The sequence below is a fragment of the Peromyscus californicus genome, unplaced genomic scaffold, assembly GCF_007827085.1.
Source record: "Peromyscus californicus insignis strain IS unplaced genomic scaffold, ASM782708v3 Scaffold_15__1_contigs__length_86483966, whole genome shotgun sequence".
Taxonomy (NCBI): Eukaryota; Metazoa; Chordata; class Mammalia; order Rodentia; family Cricetidae; genus Peromyscus; species Peromyscus californicus.
This window is the reverse complement of record NW_026294447.1, coordinates 59,025,433-59,046,449: the sequence shown is the minus strand read 5'-3', so window position 1 is coordinate 59,046,449 and position 21,017 is coordinate 59,025,433. Positions and strand designations below refer to the sequence as shown.

General features: G+C 43.4%; 1 long non-coding RNA gene across 2 annotated transcripts in view; it reads left to right on the top strand.

Moving 5' to 3' along the window:
- LOC128110943 (uncharacterized) overlaps positions 1-18,436 on the top strand; it is a 343,357-nt gene extending 324,921 nt beyond the window's left edge. For both annotated transcript variants that reach the window (XR_008218421.1, XR_008218422.1), the window contains exons 3-5: positions 3,745-3,854; positions 15,145-15,256; positions 16,547-18,436. This is a non-coding gene — a long non-coding RNA (uncharacterized LOC128110943). The remainder of the gene's footprint in view (positions 1-3,744; positions 3,855-15,144; positions 15,257-16,546) is intronic.
- Positions 18,437-21,017: the final 2,581 nt, after the last annotated feature.

Genomic DNA, 21,017 nt, shown 5'->3' with positions numbered 1-21,017 from the left:
TGCGCCACCACCGCCCGGCCCTCTTCATTATTTTTAATTAATAATTCATTTTCTGATGAGTTTGAGTTGTTATTGATCCTGCTCAATCAGTTATGTGGTTATGCTTTTAATTGCATTTTTTCCCATTCTAGTTACTATATTCTTCATTGCTGAACTCTTATGTTTTAAATTTTTTTATTTCAATCTCTATTAAAATTTCCATTTCTCATTAGCATACCGTTTTCTTGTTTTATCTCATTGTTTCTCTGTGTTATCTTGAAGTTTTCTGAGTTCCATGATTAATTACTTGGAATTCTTTGTCAAGCAGTTTGTAGATCTCCATTTGGGGAGGGGACAGCCATTGTTTTGTGGGGTACTTTTGGTAAGATAGGAGATGTTTTCTAGACAGAATCTAGGCAAGTAGCTCAGGTTAGCTTCAAACTTGTACTGATCCTCCTGATTCAGTCTCCCGAGAGCTGGGATCGCAAAGGTGTATCACAATGTGTTTTTCAGTGGTGTGCATCCCATTGCTTTTTCTTGTTGTGTTGCTCTAGACTGGTATTCGCACAGATGTGGAAGCAGCCACTTTTTTACGGATTGGTTGTCGTTACTTTTTTTTGGTTGTGAGCCTAGCCTTTAATGGCCGAGCCATCTCTCCAACCCTTGATTACTTTTTTGTTTCCTATTATTTTTTGTTTGCTTGTTTGTTTTCTTGGGTGCTGGGGATGGAACCCAGTATCTTAATACACGCTAAGAGAGCACCCTACCGCTGAGCTGTTTCCAGCCCCGTGGGATGGTTTTGATAGGAAAGGGGTTTCTCTTGTGAGTGAGTACAAAGGCTGGCTAACTGTGCAGTAAGAGTGCAGCACAGACTCTCTGGAGCTGTCAGCTGAGTTTGACGTTGATGAAGATCATAGGAATCCCACGTGGTAAAGGCATCTTTGGGGATGAAAACTACTAAAACAAAGACCCAGTGATTTTTTTTTTTCTGTCTCTCACCAGGGCAGTTGTGGCTGAGGTAATATTTCTTTTATTCTTAAATTAAAAAAAATTGATTGTTTGATAATTTCACCCATGCATACATTGTGTTTTGATCAAATCCACCCCATTCCTTCTCCTCCAATCTACTCCCTCTACCACTTTTCTTCACACCTTTTTGGAAAAGCCCCACTGAGCCCACTTCCTATTGCCTGTGTAGGGCACAGAGTCATCTACGAGGGAGCACAGGTTCAGAACCAGCCACCAGAACACAAGTAGCCTCAGGAGGCCACATCTCTGAGGAAAACTACTTCTTCTCTCTTAGTGGCCATAAATTGCCAATAGCTTTTCAGTGAGTGTCTGTCCCTTACCTCTAGGCTTTAAGAACTCCCGAATAAAGCTCTCATATACCTCTTTCCCAAGGAGATTAAATTTTAGTCCTACAGATGTCCAGCCTACAGATGCCTTTCCAGAACCCACACAGGTTTCCTGAGATGGACAAGGGAGATGCAAGCAGGCTGGGAGCTTTTCTGCCTTGCGTAGACTTTGCTCAGGAGATGGGATGAGGAGTGATCTAGAGTGGTGGGCTGAGACAATACTCAATCACAAGAGTCAAACTGCTCAGACTCGCTTCCCATCTTTTCTCCTAGGAGCTTTCAAATATTCCACTCTGCAGGCCTGTGCCTGATGCACTCCATGTGTAGGAGACTGACATTCAGGGGTTGCTGCTAGTGGTACGGATAGCAGCAGGGGGTATTCACAAATGGGCCAACAGCCTTTCTGAGCTTCTCTGCTGCTCTGAGGAAGGTGAAGAAACATCAGCTGCAGATTATGCTGGGTGTGGGGGTCAAAGAGTGTGGTGAGGAGAGGGATGATGACATCATCTCCTAAACAAGAAGGACAGTGACGCCATCTCCTAAGCAAACCCTCAAAGCACCGTGGCTGAGGAGGAAGGTGACGTTCTCTGGTTCTCCCCCCCACACACACACACATCTGAGAGGATGGGCATAGGTTCAAAAGGCGGACACCTTGGGCTAGGCAGACTCTACCATGACAGTAAGAGCTGAGTCAGTCTGCAGTTGTTGAAGAACAGCAGCTTGGAAGGTAGGGACAGAGACAAAGACACTAAGGTGTGGAAGAGACACACAGGTGTGGATGAGCCTGCTGTATGGGCAAGCACCTCATTGGGACTTGGGAATAAACTACAGGCCAAAATGGGTGCAAAGAGGTCTCAGCGGAACCTGTGGTTCCTTGGGCTTGTGGCTTCATCCCTGCCAGTCTTGGCATAAGTGAATGTGTACCCCCAGTGTCTCCCCAGCCCTGCCCCAGCTCAGCTTATTTAGGGGAGGCAGTACTGAGTCCTCACAGCCCCTGATTCTCTCCATTGACTGTTCCCTGTCAAGAGGAAGTGGCCTCAGATGACCCACAGTAGCTCCCCTGATAGCTGAGACTCCAGGGAGAATCACTGGACAGCAAGCCAGAGCCATCCGGGGACAATGGGCTCAAAGCCCAGGACAGTGTGGGTGGCGTGTGATGGAGATTCCAGTCCTGGGAAGCCATCAGTCCCACCTGAGGTCACTTACACCACCTGGCTGTGCCCCAAGGTCAGGCCACCCACCTCCTGATGCAGTCAGACCACAAACCAAGACACCATGTGCGTGCTTACAGCCCACAGCCCATCTGTGCATCCAGAAGCCACAAGAACATTGCTCCCAATAGGGATTTAGCATTCTCCATGCCATGGATGAGGAGGGCCATGTTCCACTGCCCCCTCTCCCCCGCCGTGTGCCCAGAGCCCCTTCTCTGACGCAGCTGTGCTCAAACCTGGTGCTTCTCTTGAACTGCCTGTCTCTGCAGGGGCCCCTGAGGCTCCTGAGCCCTCATTATGCAGAATGTAATGGGACTTAGCCTCAGAGAATGCAGATGCCTGATCATGACCTTGTGTGTGCCTCAGTTTCTCCACCTGGAAGGTGAGGTTGGTCAATCATGGGACACTGGGAGAATAAGGAGGGGATCATGTGATAGGTCTGTAGCTCATGGTTGTTGGCTTCCTGGAATTTTATATGCAGAGTCAATGACATCTGGAGCCCCTAGCTTTGTGTTCTCCCATCCTGGGCAGCTGGCACATGCTGGTACCCAGATTGTCTCAGAAATCTAAACATATTTTTAATACCCATAAACCCATTTGCAGTATGGGGGATACGAACCCATATGTTTCTGATTTGTTCGCGTCCTAATGACCCTGTATTAACTTGGGTATTACTGCAAAGCTCTAATCTCCTGTATGACTAGGGAGTTAGGATTCAGTCTTTTATGGAAGGAACATATTTAAGCCAAAATGCTTCCCAGAGGCTTGGGCAACTTAGCAGTACCGAGTGAAGGGTGTCCGGGGTCAGTCTACCAGGGAATTAGCATGGTCACCAGTTGTGCACAGAAGGGCATGTGGACCCCATGGACAGCAGGGGGAACTGGGGCAGGAATGCAGAATAGGGCTGGAATTATGGATTCTCCAAGGGATCAGAGGGAGTGGGTGCAGCCATTTCATGAGCACGGGAGTATCTGAATAGGGATACCCTGGTAGAAGGTAGACCCAGGTAATGGGGTTAGGTTCACTGGGGAGTTCCAACTCTGTATTCTCAGCCTAGTGAGACCTCAGATTTCCCTCCTGGCACTGTGTGTGTGTGTGTCTTATGTACATGTTTGTGTGGGTATGTTGTATACATGTGCACATGTGTGTGGAGGCTAGACAGCCAGTGTCTTCCTTATTCTCTCCATTTTATTTTTGAGATGGAGATCTGAAGCTCATCAGTGCGGCTAGGCTGTCTGGCCAACCAGCTCCAAGGATCAACTTTCCCACTCCCCCCAGTGCTGCTGTCAGACTGGAACACTGTGTTCAGGTATTCATTTTTTCATTTGCTTGTTTTTTAACATGGATGCTGAATAACAGAAATCTACTCACTAAGCCATCCCCCTGCCTCAGATCTCAGCCATCCTTCAGCCTCAGATCTGCAGTCATCCCTTAGCCCTGGAGTGTGTGTGTGTGTGTGTCCGTGTGCATGTGCATGTGTGTGCGTATGTGTGATATAGATGACCCATTTGTGGCTCAGCACTCTACTGACACATTATCTGTAATTTGACTATCATTAGCTGCACAAAGAAACTCCATGGATGAGATCTGAGAGCAACACTAATCTATGAGTAGAGAGAGATAGATTAAGAGTGCAATTTGATACTATGTCCATTTAGCAGAATAATAATAGTAGACTCACTTCTGGGGCCTGTGAGCTCCCCAACCATGGGATCTTGGTCAGGTTTGCAGTGCCAGGCATGTGTTTCCTCCTATGAGGAAGCCTTTAAATCCTATCAGAAAGCAATTGGATACCCCATACATACATACATACCACAATTGTATCCATGGGCATAACTTGCCACTATGGTTATTATTATAGTTCACAGGGCTCACAGCTGATAAGGCTGTTGACTGTCATTATTGCAACCCCACCCCCACCCCAAGAAGCCCCAAGAAGCCTGCACAGCATCTTCTGGTACTATGCAAGCTATCCAGTAGAGAGGAGAGTTCCTGGTAAGCACTGACTTGATTTTTTCATGTCCTGTGACTAGCCTGTGTGTGTCTTCAGCAACAGGGTCTTACCATCAAGTTCAGGTGGGCAACTAAGAGCAATGTCAATAGCCTGTATTGTTCTGAAGGTCTGTGGAGAAAATCAGTTATGCTTATATATAACAATAACAAATTATCTGAAAAAGAAATTAAGAAGACAATCAATCTCACTTGCAGTCCCTAAACCTACTCAGGAGAATATTTAACCAAGGAGATGACAGATGCATGTACTGAACCCTGTCGATCATTGATGAAAGGAACACAGCAAGACACCAATAAATGGAAAGATAGCATGTGGTAACTTTTCATGATTGGGAGAACTGATGTTGTTAAAATATCTAAATTACTCAGTGATCTGCAGATCAATGCAATTCTTATCACAATTCTGATGTCATTTTTCATGGAACTAAGAAAAAAATGAGATTCTTATTGAATAATAAAAGTCTCCAAATAGCCACAGCAACCTTGATCAAAAAGAAAAAAGCTAGAGGAACCACAACACCTGAATTAAAAATCTATTAGCGAGCGTTGATCTGAATATTATGATGTTGACATTCAAACAGACACTTGGATCGACGCAACAGCATAGAGCATCCAAGAGTAAATCCACACATCTCTATGGCACAAGCACACACTGGGCAAAGGACAGTGTCTTGAATAAGTCATGCTGGGCAAACTAGATAGATATCCACATTCAGTCCATGAAACTGAACCATTCTGTCTCACCATATACAAAGATCAACCCCCAAACATTAAAGTGTCCTACATAAGACCCCAAACTGTACAACTACTAGAGGAAAACAAAGGGGGAAGAGTTTTCATGACGCTGAGACATTGGTCTTGGCCTTTCATGGTTTAAAACACTGCTTTTCAGATAAGGTCTCATTATGTTATCTTGGCTGGAACTCTCTATGAGGACCAGGCTAGCCTTGAAGACAGAGATCCACCTGCCTCTACCTTTCAAGTGCTGGAATTGAAGAAGTATGCCACCACACCCAGATCCTTGAAAAAATTATTATATTATATTATATTATATTATATTATATTATATTATATTATCTCCAAAAGCAAAGAGAAAAAATGTACAAGTATTGTTACATCGTGCAAAAGTGCTTCTCAGTTCCAAGGAAGCAAACTGAAGGAAAACACGCCAAGCCATACATCATAAGGTTAATATCCAAAGTGCACAAGGAACTCAAACAATTCAACAACAAGAAAACAAAACTCTAATTATAGAATGAGCAAAGACTCCCCCACAAAGAGCCATTTTTCCTTTAAAATTTTTTATTTATTCTTTAGTAATTTCATACATGCATGCCATGTGTAAGGTCATACCCCCACCCCACTTCCTGCTTTCCTTCTCCAACTCCCCCAGGACCTCCCCTCCACATTTCCCTCCTGACTTCATGTCTTCCATGCTTTTTTTTATAACCCACTGAATTCAGTTAATGATGCCCACTGGATTACGTTAATGATGCCCACTGGAGCATGGGCCACCTTTGAAGAAAAGGGATTCTTCCTCCCCCAGGGGTCATCAAATGCCAATAGCCCCTCAGTTGGGGTGGGCCCCCTAAGTCCCTTGCTGTGCTGGAGTGTTGACTGGCTTGATCTTGCACTGGCCTTGTTTGTCAACCACAGCTTCTTCATTATTGAACCTTTGTCCATTAAATAGATAAGACTCCTCAGTAAGATACAATGGCAACCACTCTCAATTCACTTCCCTGACTGGTTATGTTTTCATCCATACAGCTCTCTGAGGCTAGTCTAATCCATGTTAATACAGAGAGAAGGCTGCTTGGACTGACGTCTTCAGTGAGGGGTGCTTCTGTAACAGGAGTAGGGAGACTGTAAAGAGCTGCATGGTGATCAAAACAGAAGGAAGCCAGCTGGCAGTAAAAGACTGGAAGCCCTTCTTCACCTGGGCTTCATCTAAGGAACAGAGCATGCTCCAGTTCTGTGTAGCTGTCTTATAGAAGGTCTTAAACCTCCTGGTGGGTGCTTTGGGGGCCCTTTCCTCACTTGCCCACTCCTAATTCTGGAGAGTGCCTTTCCTTTCTTAATAAGCCATTTCTAATTCTTTTTTCTCACTTATTGAAAGTAGATTTTTTCCCCTCACATATCCTGATGACAGTTTTCTCTCCCTATACTCCTCCCAGTTCCTCCCCACCTCCTGTCCCATCTGGATCCACTCCCTCTCTCTGAATAGAAAACAATCAGGCCATCTCAGCCCCAGCAGTCAGTCAGTAGGTAAGAGTACTGTGGGTAGGCCCCTCCACCACCACTGCCACCCATTGGACTCTGTAACCTACAAGATCCACTATGACACCCAAACCCACCAAACCTATCATCCTTCTGGCCAACCATCCCCCTAGAGGCACAAGTACCACCTGCACCGATTGGTAGGAGAGCAGCCTCCCCATGAACAGTCCTCTCCAGCAACATCAGCAGACCCTATAAGCACATGCACCATCCACACCAGCTAGAAGAACAGGTGCAGGCAAAACCTACACCAGTTGGAAGAACAGACTCTATAGGTACAGGAACAACCCACTCCAGTCGGAAGAAGACCCCATAGGCACAAGGAAAGCCCATACCAGCCAGAAGAACTGGACAATACACTGGATCTAGGCATCTAAACCCCCACTAACCTCAGCTGAGACAACCCTACTTAAACAGACAACTAGCCAATCACCAGAACCCTTGGCCATTCAGGCCAAAAGACAATATAGGAACAAAAGACCCATCCAACAAAGACATCACAAAAATCAACACCTGTACCTATAATTATGCCAAACCCAGGTGGGTAAATTGCAGTGTAAGAACACATTCAACAACATAAAGAGCAATATGGCACCACCAGAAATAGTGGTTCTAAAACAGCAAGACCTGAACATCCCAACACAGATGAAACAGAAGAAAATGACCTTAAAAATAACTTTATGAAGATGATAGAGACCCTTAAAGAGGAAGTAAAAAAATTCCCTTAAAGAAATGAGGAAAAGACAAACAAAAAAATGAAAGAAATAAAAAAAAAATCAACCTAGATGCCCCTCAACTGAAGAATGGATGAAGAATGGATAAAGAAAATGTGACACATATACACAATGGAGTACTACTCAGAGTAAACAACAATGATATCATGAAATTTGCAGGCAAACGGATGGAACTAGAAAATATCCTGAGTGAGGTAACCCAGACTCAGAAGGACAAACATAGTATGTACTCACTCATAAGTGGATTCTAGATGTGAGGGAAGGGATGGCCAGACTGCAACCCACAGCTCCAGAGAGGCTAGCTAATAGGGAAAGACCCTAGGAGGGACACATGAATGGCCCAGTGAAGGAGAAGTAGATGAGATCTATATGAGTGGACTGGGAGTGGGGGGGGAGGGCGGAGGGCGAGGAGTGGGGATAAGAACATAGGGAAATGGGAGGGTCAAGTTGGAACAGGGACAGAGTGAGAGAGCATGGAGGGAGATACCATGATAGATGAGGACATCGTGGGAATAGGAAGAGGCAGGGTGCTGGGGAGGCTCTCAGGGATCCACAAGGATGACCCCACCTGGGAGTGCTGGCAGTGGTCTAGAGGGTGCCTGGACTGGTCTACTCTGGTGACCGGTCAAGTGAATACCTTAACTGCCATCATAGAGCCTTTGTCCAGTAACTGATGGAGGCAGATACAGAGATCCATGGCCAGGTGCCAGGCTGAGCTCCAGGAATCCAATCGAGGAGAGAAAGGAGGGATTCTGCAGGTAGGGGACGCTGAGATCACAATGGAAAGACGTGCAGAGATAACCAGTCACACTGGTGGAAGCCATGAACTGCAGACTAGTGGCTGTGGAACTCCCGTGGGACTGGACTAGGCCCTCTAGATACAGAAGGCAGTTGTTTGGCTTGAACTGTTTGGGGGGCACCCAGACAGGGGGATAGGGATCTGTCCCTGGTGCATGGGCAGGCTTTTGGGAGCCCAGTGCTGGTGGTGTGATGCCTTGCGCAGCCTTGGTGCAGTGGGGAGGGGCTTGGACCTGCCTAGGCTCAGTGTGCTGGGCTCTGCTGACTCCCCATGGGAGACCTTGATTTGGGGGATGTGGGGATGTGGGGTGGCTTGGGAGGGAAGGCTGGGGGATGGGAGGGGGAGGAGATGGGATCTGTGGGTGATATGTAGAATGAGTAGAAAATTTCTTAATAAAGAAAAATAAAAAAAAAAGAAATAAAAAAAAATCTCTCCAAGAAAGCAAAAAAACAAACAAACAAACAAAATCTAACTGGTAAAGGAAACAGTTCAAGACTTGAAAACTGAAATAGAGACAATAAAGAAAAGAAAAGAAAACACAAGCTGAGGGAATTCTGGAAATGGAAAATCTTGGTAAATGAACAGGAACTACAGATGCAGTTATAACCACCAGAATACAAGAGATGGAAGAGAGAATCTCAGGCATCGAAGATATGATAGAGGAAATAGATTCATCAGTCAAAGAAAATGTTAAATCCAACAAGTTCTTAACATAAAACATCCAGGAACTCTGGGACACCATGAAAAAACCAAACCTAAGAATAATAGGGATAGAAGGAGAATTCCAGCTCAAGACACAGAAAATATATTCAACAAAATCATAGAACAAAACTTTCCCAACCTACAAAAGGAAATGCCTGTGAAAATACAAAAAGCTTACAGAAAACCAAATAAATGGGACAAAAATAGTCCCCTTACCAAATAATAATCAAAACATTAAACATATAGAATAAAGAAAGCATATTAAGAGCTGCAAAGGAAAAAGACCAAGTAACATATAAAGGCAGACCTATCAGAATTACACTCGACTTCTCAATGGAGACTCTGAAGGCCAGAAGGTCCTGGACAGACGTTTTGCAGACACTAAGAGACCACGGATGCCAGCCCAGACTACTATACCCAGCAAAACTTTCAATCACTATAGACAGAGAAAACAAGATATTCCAAGACAAAACCAGATTTAAACAATAACTATCCACAAATCAGGCCTACAGAAAGTACTAGAAGGAAAACTCCAACCCAAGGAAGTTAGCTGCACCCATGAAAACACAGGCAATAGATAATCTCACACTAGCAAATCGTAAAGAAGGGAAACATACACACTACCATCACTACCACCAAACCAATAAATAACAGGAATTAGCAATCACTGGTCATTGATATCTCTTAATATCCATGGACTCAGTTTGCCATGAAAAGACACAGGCTAACAGAATGGATACGAAAATAGGATCCATCCTGCATACAAGAAACACACCTCAACTCCAAAGACAGACATTACCTCAGAATAAAGGGTTGGAAAGGGATTTTCCAATTAAATGGACCTAAGAAACAAGCTGGTATAGCAATCCTAATATCTAACCAAGTAGACTTCAAACTAAAATTAATCAAAAGAGATGGAGAAGGACATTTCATATTTATCAAAGGAAAAATCCAGCAAGATGAAGTCTCAATTCTGAACATTTATGCCCCAAATACGAGGGCACCCACATTTGTAAAAGAAACATTACTAAAGCTTAAGTCACACATCAAACCCCACACACTAATAGTGGGAGACTTCAACATCCCATTCTCACCATTGGATAAGTCTGCTAGACAGAAACTTAACAGAGAAATAAGGGAACTAACAGATATTATGACTTAAATGGACTTAACAGACATCTATAGAACATTTCACCCAAACACAAAAAAATATACCTTCTTCTCAGCACCTCATGGAACCTTCTCTAAAACTGACCACATACTCAGTCACAAAGCAAATCTCAACAGATAAAAAAAAATAAAAAACTGGAATAACCCCCCTGTATCTTATGGGATCACCATGGCTTAAAATTAGAATTCAACAACACCACAAATTACAGAAAGCCTACAAACTTATGGAAACTGAACAATGCCCAACTGAATCACCACTGGGTCAAGGAAGAAATGAAGAAAGAAATTAAAGACTTCCTAGAATTCAATGAAAATGAATGCACAACATACCCAAACTTATGGGACACTATGAAAGCAGTGCTAAGAGGAAAGTTCATAGCACTAAGTGCACACATAAAAAATTTGGAGAAATCTCACACTACTAACTTAACAGCACACCTGAAAGCTCTAGGATAAAAAGAAGCAAACTCACCCAGGAGGAGTAGTCGACAGGAAATAAACTGAGAGCTGAAACCGATCAAATAGAAACAAAGAGACCAATACAAAAAAAAATGAAACAAAGAGTTGGTTCTTTGAGAAAATCAACAAGATAGACAAATCCTTATCCAAACTAAACAAAAGGCAGAGATAATATCCAAATCAACAAAATCAGAAATGAAAAGGAGGACATAACAACAGACACCGAGGAAATCCAGATAATCATTAGGTCATACTTCAAAAACCTGTACTCCACAAAATTGGAAAATCTAAAACAAATGGACAATTTTCTGAATAGGTACCACATACCAAAATTAAATTAAGACCAGATAAACAATTTAAATAGACCTATAACCTCTAAGGAAATAGAAACAGTCATTAAAAGTCTCCCAATCAAAAAAAGCTCAGGGCCAGATGGTTTCATGGCAGAATTCTGCCAGAATTTCAAAGAGCTAGTTCCAATACTCTTCAAATTGTTCCACACAATAGAAACAGAAGGAACATTATCAAACTCTTTTTATGAGGCTACAGTTACCCTGATACCCAAACCACACAAAGATGCAACAAAGAAAGAGAATTACAGACCAATCTCCCTCATGAGCATTAATGCAAAAATGCTCAATAAAATACTGGCAAACTAAATCCAAAAAAAATCCACCATGATCAAGTAGGCTTCATCCCAGAGATGCAGGGATGGTTCAACATACGAAAATCTGTCAATGTAATTCAGCATATAAACAAACTGAAAGGAAAAAAAATGATCATCTCATTAGATGCTGAAAAAGCCTTTGACAAAATCCAACACCCCTTCATGATAAAGGTCTTGGAGAGTTCAGGAATACAAGAACATATCTAAACATAATAAAAGCAATATACAGCAAGCCAAGGACAGTCAGCATCAAATTAAATGGAGAGAAACTCAAAGTGATTCCACTAAAATCAGGAACAAGACAAGTCTGTCCTCTCTTTCCATATCTATTCAATATAATACTCAAAGTTCTAGCTAGAGCAATAAGGCAACAAAAGGAGATCAAGGGGATAGGCCATAAACACCTTCAATTAATGTGGCAGGATACAAGATTAACTAATATATATATATATATATATATATATATATATATATATATATATATATATTTCAGCAGTCCTCCTATATACAAATGATAAACGGGCTGAGAAAGAAATCAGAGAAACAACACCCTTTACAATAGCCACAAATATAAAATATCTTGGGGTAACTCTAACCAAACAAGTGGAAGACTTGTATGACAAGAACTTTAAGTCTCTGAAGAAAGAAATTGAAGAAGATAGCAGAAAACGGTAAGATCTGCCATGCTCATGGATAGGCAGGATTAACATAGTAAAAATGGCAATCTTACCAAAAGCAATCTACAAATTCAATGCAATCCCCATCAAAATCCCAACACAATTCTTCACAGACCTTGAAAGAACAATACTCAACTTCATATGGAAAGACAAAAAAACCAGGATAGCTAAAAGAATCCTTTCCAATAAAGCAACTTCTGGAGGCATCACCATCCCTAACTTCAAGCTCTACTATAGAGCTATAGTAATAAAAACAGCTTGGTACTGGCATAAAAACCAACATACGGATCAATGGAATCCAATTGAAGACCCTGACATTAATCCACACACACATGAACACCTGATTTTTTAAAAATAAGCCAAAATAATACAATGGAAAAAAGAAAGCATCTTCAACAAATGGTGCTGGCATAACTGGATGTTGACATGTAGAAGAATGCAAATAGATCCATATCTATTGCCATGCACAAAACTCAAGTCCAAGTGGATCAAAAATCTCAACATAAATCTAGCTACACTGAACCTGATAGAAGAGAAAGTGGGAAGTAGCCTTGAATTCATTGGCACAGGAGACTACTTCTTGAATATAATGCCAGTAGCACAGACACTGAGATCCACAATTAATAAATGGGACTTCCTGAAACTGAAAAGCTTCTGTAAGGCAAAGGTCATGGTCAACAAGACAAAACAGCAGCTTACAGAATGGGAAAAGATCTTCACCAACCCCATATCTGACAGAGGGTTGGTCTCCAAAATATATAAAGAATTCGAGAAACTAGACACCAAAAAACCAAATAATCCAATTTTTAAAAAATGGGGTACAGATCTAAACAGAGAATTCTCAACAGAAGAATTTCAAATGGCTGAAAGACATTTAAGGAGTTGCTCAACATCTTTAGCCATGAGGGAAATGCAAATCAAAACAACTCTGAGATACCATCTTATACCTGTCAGAAGGGCTAAGATAAAAAACACCAATGACAGCTTATGTTAGAGAGGATGTGGAGTAAGGGGAATGTAGTTGAAGTTTTACTGTGTCTACCCGGCTCCTGCAACCGCTCAGACCCAAGTAAACACACAGAGACTTATATTACTTATAAACTGTATGGCAGTGGCAGGCTTCTTGTTATCTAGTTCTTATATCTTAAATTAACCCATTTCTATTAATCTATAAGTTGCCATGTGGCTTGTGGCTTAAAGGTACTTTACATCTTGCATCTCATGGCAGTGGCAGTTGGTAGCATCTCCTGACTTAGCCTTCCCTTCCCAGAATTCTTCTCTCTCTTTATCCCGCCTATACTATACTTCCTGCCTGGCTACTGGCCAATGACCATTTTATTTATCAGTCAATCAGAGCAACATGTTCACAGCATACAGAAAGACATCCCCAGCAGGGGAATACTCCTCCACTGCTAGTGGGAATGCAATCTTGTACAGACACTTTGGAAACCAGTATGGCAGTTTCTCAGAAAATTGGGAACTAATCTACCTCAAAACCTAGCAACACCACTCTTGGGCATATACCCAAAAGATGCTCAACCATACCACATGGACACTTGCTCAACTATGTTCATAGCAGCATTTTTCATAATGGCTAGAACCTGGAAACAACCTAGTTGCCCTTCAACCAAAGATGGATAAAGAAAATATGGTATATTTGCACAATGGAGTATTGCTCAGCTGTAAAATAACAATGACTTCATGAAATTTGTAGGCAAATACATGGAACTAGAAAAAAAGTCATCCTGAGTGAGCTAACCCAGACTCAGACCCAGAAAGACAAACATGGTAGGTACTCACTCATAAGTGGATAGTAGATGTAAAGCAAAGGATAACTAGTCCACAATCCACAGCCCCAGAGAAGCTAGGTACCAAGGAGGACTCTAAGAATGATACATGGTTCTCCCTGGGAAGGGAAAATAGAAGAGATCTCCTGGGTAAACTGGGGGCAAGGGGAGGAGGTAGAGGGGAGATGATGGGGGATGGGAACATGAGGGATCGGAATGGTCAAATTGGGAGAGGGGAGGAAAGGGAGAGCAATGAAAGATATGTCTTGATAGAGGGGGCCTTTGTGGGGTTAGGGAGAAACCTGGTGTCAGGGAAACTCCCAGGAATCCACAAGGATGACCCCAAGTAAGACTCCTAGCAATCGTGGAAAGGGTGCCTGAACTGGCCTTCCTTTGTAATCAGAGTGGTGACTACTCTAACTGTCGTCATAGAGCATTCATCCGGTAACTGATGGAGGCAGATCTACAGCCAAGCACCTGGACAAGCTCAGAGAGACCAGTCGAAGGGAGGGAGGAGGGATTATATGAGTGAGGGGAGTTGGGATCATAATGGGGAAACTCACTAAGTCGACTGACCTGAGCTTGTGGGAGCTCAGGGACTCTGGGCTGACAGCTGTGGAGCCTACATGGGACCAACCTAGGCCCTCTGCAAGTGGGTGACAGTTGTGTGGCTTGGTCTGTTTGTGGGGCCCTTAGCAGTGGGACCAAGATCTGTCCTTGGTGCACGGGCTGGCTATTTGAAGCCTATTCCCTTGCTAGGCCTTGATGCAGGGGGGAGGAGCTTGATACTGCTTCAGATTGATATGCCATGCTTTGTTGACTCCCGTGGGAGGCCTTGCCCTTTCTGGGGAGTGGATGGGGGATGATGGAGGGGAGGTAGGGGGAGAGAAAGGGAGGAGGGGAGAGAGAGGAAACTGTGGTTGGATAAATAGAATAAATAAGATAAATAGAAAGATTTGATAAAAGAAAAAAGAAAACAAACAGGGTTCTAAGGGATAATAATATAATTAATATAGTACAATATGATAAAACAAAACTAATACATTGGCATTGAACAAAACAAACAGAAGAAAAAGAACCCAAGAGAAGGCACAAGAAACAGAGTCCCTCTCATTTGTACATTCAGGAATCCCACAAAAACACTAAGCTGGAAGCCATAATATATATACAAAGGACCTGGTGCAGACCCATGCAGGCTCTGTGCATATCCTTCATATGAGCTTGAGCTTTGATCATGCCGAATTAGAGGGTATTGCTTCCTTGGTGTCCTCCATCCCTCTGGCTCTTACATTCTTTCTGCCTCTTCTTCTGCAGGGTTCCCTGAGCCCTGAGGGGAGGAATTTGATGGAAACATCCTGTTTAGAGCCAAGTGTCCCAAGGTCCAAAAGAGACATTTTAAAAGGGACATCAAGATGACCAACATGAGGTACAAGCACGTTGAAGTCACTGTAGATACCACTTCATGCCCTAGGATGGCTACTGTCAAAAAGGTGGGGGTGCTGACAAGTGCTGGGGGGAATCATGGAGAAAAGAGAAGTTCTCACATGCTGGTTGGAGTCTAAGTTAGTGCAGCAACTTGGAAGATAGTGTAATGGATCCTTGCTTCTGTCTGACTCAGCTATCCCACCAGAACAGACATGAAACACATTGAGAGCAGCACAGGGCAGCATGGTTCACACTATGGATGCAGACACACCTGTGGTACCTAGACACAGTGGAATGTTATTCAAACTCTGAAGGGAATGGGATTCAGTCACTCATAACAAGAAGGGCGAGTCTACAGGAAGCCAGAAACCACGGGATCTTGCTAATGTGGCATTTAAAACATTAACTTCGGAGTCAGGGCTACAGTTCAGGGGGTAATGCTTGCTGGGCAAGCATGAGGACCAGAGTCTGGATCTCCAGCACCCGTATAAAAGCCGGCTGTTGTGCTGTAGCTGTTACCCCAGTGCTGGGGGTTCGGGACAGGTGGATCCTGGGGGTTCACTGACCAGCTGGCGTATCAGAAATGGCAACCTTTAGGTTAAATGAGCGATCTTGTATCAAAAATAAGGTGACAGGGATAAAGGAAGCTACCAGGAATCATCTGATTTCCACACGGGAGCATACTCATACAAACATACAACACATACACAGGCACACACACAACACACACACATACACACACACACATACATACACATACACACACACACACACGCAACACGCACACATACACACAATACATTCACATACAAAACACAAACACATACATATGGCACACACACAACACACACATTAAATAGATAGATACACAAATAAATAAGTACACATTAAACTCTTAGAAGTAGCAAATAGAATGATGTTGCCAGGGCTGCAGGGAACACAGAGGCAAGGAATGGAATGATGTGGGTCCAGGGTACCCAGCTTTGGCTGGACAATGGGACAGGGTTCTAGAGAGCCACAGCACGTGAGAACAGTAATATTTCTAAATTACTACATGAATAGCGTTTCAATGTTCTCGCTCTTAAAGAGGAAGTGTGTGAGGAAGTGTGTGAGGTGATGGCTATGTTGGTTTTGTCACTTAAGCACTTAGATACTAAGACGACATTATATTCCATAAACGCATTTGATATTTGTCAATTAAAAGAGAGTTAACTAAACTCGTTAGAGTGCTGGGGCGGGCACAGGCAAAACGGCTTTGTTCTGGTGTATCACTTGTTTTCCTGATCTGCAGTGTTTAGTTTCTCTGCAAGGAACATAGATAGCACTTGGCTCTGTCTTGTGGAGAACAGTCATAGATGCCAGCTTCCCTGATCCCTACTCTGCCTGTTCCAGAGTGACGAGCTGCCGGGACCCCTTCACCATGTGCTTGGGTAAGACTCTCTGAATGGAAGTTACTCTCATCCAAGTGAAGCCAAGCCATCTCCACTCCACCCCTCTGATGCCCTATCAGAGTTCTCTTCACTCCGTGGTCCAGGGATTCCCAAGTACATCAAGATAAACCTCCTACCCCACCACACCCTGCCAGGTCCAGGGTGTCCTCAATCCTGCTCCTGCTCACCCACCAGGTTTGGATCATGGCTCTCACTGCAGAGCCAGCAGCCCATTGGCCACTGGAAACCGAGTACTTGCCAGACTTAAGCCAGCTCTGGGCAGTAAACACTGGAGGTGAAAGAGGCTCTGGTCTCAAGGGTCCTTGGTCTCTACTTCTCTTTGCCGCTCCAAGTGGCCATTGAGGAATCTGGCCACCAAGAGTGGGAACTCCCAAGCTGGCAGGACACACCGTCCAGGGGACCCTGGGCTCTCCAGTATGGTACACAGGACTCTTGCTTCACTGTTGGGTAATGTGCTGTGGTTATTACCAGTATTTTGCAAGAAGTGATGTTTATGCGATATTTTACCACTGGCAATTTGCTCGTGGTTTTCAGTTGGTGCCAAACCAGTCTCCAAAGACTGGAGTTCTGGAAACACACAGGGGGCATGCGGAGCTGAGCCGGCTACCTTCAGAGCTCAGACTTGAGGCAGAACTCGCAATTCACACTGCCTCCTAGGGCACCACTCAAGGGTCAAAGCCATGTGCAGCAGAGCTCTGGTGCCTCCATCATAACCAGTCAGGCTCTCCACTTTGTCCTCCAGCCCAGGGTCAGACTGTTTGGCTATTGTCACACCTCCCACTCAACATCCTAATCCCAGGGAACTAAGCTAGTTTGCAGAGGCAAACCCAAAGCAGGGGACCTTCTCTACTGGGCCAGATCTTTGCTCACTACCTACCTCTCCTCTAGGTGCCCCTATTAGCAGTTATCTTCAGGCTGGCACCTACGAATCCATCCAGGCACTGGCAGTCTGCCCTAGGTTCTTCCCCTGATAGCCCAAGTCCCCATTGGTTTGATTCCTCTTCTTGAAATTATATCTATTGCCATTGCTTCATCCCCAGGACTAAGTTCTTCTGCCTCCACATGGGCCATGGCAAAAGTCCCTGCCTGGATTATTTTGGGTGCTCTTCATCCATCCTCTTCCTTATACTCAGAGTCATACCCCAATAGTGTCCAGAGTGGATGCCTTGCCAAGAAGCCCAGAACATGTTACAAGCCTCCATGGGCCTCTCAGCCTTTTCTCTTATGAATATACCTCCCCTGACCCCAACACCTAGGCAGCCCCTTGGGCCTTTGGTGATGCCCTCTAGATCCTTGTGCCCAGCAAGCTTTCCAGTCCATCTATGCCCAGGCTTTGCTATATTCACTGGAGTAGCTGGCACAGTTGTGGGTCCCCAGCAAATGCTGAGTCCCCTTGGCCAGTAAGTGACCACTTCCATTTCATAATGATCACTGTGATGGTTTAAATCAGAAATATCCCTCATAGGCTCAGGCATTCAAACCCTTGGATCCTGGTTAGTAGTGCTGTTTGGGGAGGTTTAGGTAGTGCAGCCTTGTGGAGGAGGTACATCACTAGGGGTGGGTTTTGAGAATGCATAGCCTAGCCCTATTACCAGTTCATTCTGTTTCATGCTTGTTAAATATGTGATCTCTAAGCTTTCTGTACTGGCTGTCTGCTGTCACGCTGTCTCTACCATTATGGACTCTAACCCTCTGAAACTGTAAGACAAAATAAAGTCTTCTGTTAGTCACTTTTGGTTCTGGTGTCTTATTACAGCAACAGAAAAGAAACGGCCTCACTGGCTTTCCAGGGTCCCATGTGTCACCAGGTATATGCTATAGATAGGGGTTCTTGGTTTCAGGGTCTCTGCCTCCAGGTGTGTGTCCTGCAGTTCCTTGGTAGATGGGACCCCCAGTTTGGAAAGTCAGCCCCTGAGATTGGTGTACTCATTGAGAATCAGCTGGCTTTCAACAATAAGGCTAGGAGGAAATCCACATGGGAAATCCACATGAGGAAATCCACATGGAGAAAACAGAATTTGCCCCTCATCTTATGCCATATATAAAACCAACTCAAATGGATTAAAGACTCAAAATTACACTTGAAACTGTAAAACCACTAGAAGTAGACAAAGGGAATGTGGTGGTTTGAATGAGAATGGCTCCCATAAGCTCATCTATGTGAATGCTTACTCGCCAGAGATTGGAACTGTTTGAGAAGGATTAGAAGGATCAGGAGGTGTGGTCTTGTTGGAAAAAGTCTGTCACTGGGGGTGGGTTTTGAGGTTTTAAAAGGCCACACTGGGCTCAGTCTCTCTCTCTCTCTCTCTCTCTCTCTCTCTCTCTCTCTCTCTCTCTCTCTCTCTGCCTGCTGCTCGTAGGTCAGGATGTAAAGATATTAGCTACTCCTGCAGCTCCATGTCTGTCTACTTCTCTTCATGATAATTATGGATTAACTTTCTAAAACTGTAAGCAAACTCCCAATGAAATGTTTTCTTTTATGAGAGTTGCCTTGGTCATGGTGTCTCTTCTCAGCAATAGAATAGTAAGTAAGACAGTGAAGAACTTCATGTCATCAGTCTGGCCAATACTCTTCTTTAGATGTGACCCCTAAGGGCACAAGCAACAGAAGCCAAAGTAGACAAATAGCATAACAGAAGGCCATCAGCAAAGACGACCTCATGGTAGGGGAGTAGAGGGGAGGTGACATTTACAAACCATGCACAAGAGGTTATTACAAAAAGTGAGAGAAGGAATTCATAGCCAGGTGGCAGCACACACCTTTAATCCTGGCAATCCAGAGGCAGAGGCAGGAGGATCTCTGAGTTCAAGGCCAGCTTGGTCTACAGAGTGAGTTCCAGGACAGCCAGGGCTATACAGAGAAACTCTGTCTCAAAAAACACCTAGAAAAAAAAGGATTCATATAACTCAGTGCAAGGAAAGGCTCAATTAAAAGTGGGCAAAGCATATGAATATATATTTCTATGAAGAATACATAAAAATAGCTAACATCAATAAGAGATTGTAACAATTGTAAATGTATATTTCAATGTCAATATGAGATCTGTAAGAAATATTAAATATGAAACTTTCTGTCAAACATGGTAAAACTTTTATTTATGACAAGGAATTTAAGTTTTCTCCCCTAACTTGTAGGAATTTTATGCAAATATTTTTATTTTTTTCACCTTGTAAAACTTCTGCATCCTTGCATGGTTTGGGTTTTGGAACCAATAGTGAAGAGGGAGGGAAGAAATGATGGACACTGGGATTGGGTGGACTGGGCTTTCTGATGGAGAAGCATTCTCTGTAGCCCAGAGGCACAGAGTCTTTATTATCTCCAGTTGAACAGGGAGACAGGGTCATTGCATTCAGTGGAACAAAGAAATTTGGACATTATATACAGTTTAACAAGAAGTTAAGTGGCAGGATATAAGATCAACTCAAAAAAGTCAGTAGCCCTCCTATATGCAAATGATAAAAGGGCTGAGAAAGAAATCAGAGAAACAACACCCTTTACAATAGCCATAAATAATATAAAATACCTTGGGGTAACACTAACTAAACAAGTGAAGGACCTGTATGATAAGAACTTTACGTCTCTGAAGAAAGAAATTGAAGAAGATAGCAGAAAATGGAAAGATCTCCCATGCTCATGGATAGGTGGGATTAACATAGTAAAAATGGTAATCTTACCAAAATCAATCTACAGATTCAATGCAATCCCCATCAAAATCCCAACACAATTCTTCACAGACTTTGAAAGAACAATACTCAACTTCATATGGAAAAACAAAAAACCCAGGATAGCTAAAATAATAAAGCAACCTCTAGAGGTATCACCATCCCTGACTTTACGCTCTACTATTGAGCTATAGTAATAAAAACAGCTTGGTACTGGCATAAAAACTGAAATACGGACCAATGGAATCCAATTGAAGACCCTGACATTAATACACACACATATAAACACCTGATTTTTGACAAAGAAGCCAAAACTATACAATGGAAAAAAGAAAGTACCTCCAACAAATGGTGCTGGCATAATTGGATGTCAACATGTGAAAGATTGAAAATAGATCCATATCTATTGCCATGCACAAAACTCAAGTCCAAGTGGATCAAAGACCTCAACATAAATCCAGTTACACTGAACTTGATAGAAGAGAAAATAGGAAGTACTCTTGAACACATTGGCACAGGAGATCACTTCCTGAATATAATGCCAGTAGCACAGACACTGAGATCAACAATTAATAAATGGAACCTCTTGAAACTGAGAAGCTTTTGGAGGGCAAAAGACATGGTCAATAAGACAAAAAGACAGCCTAC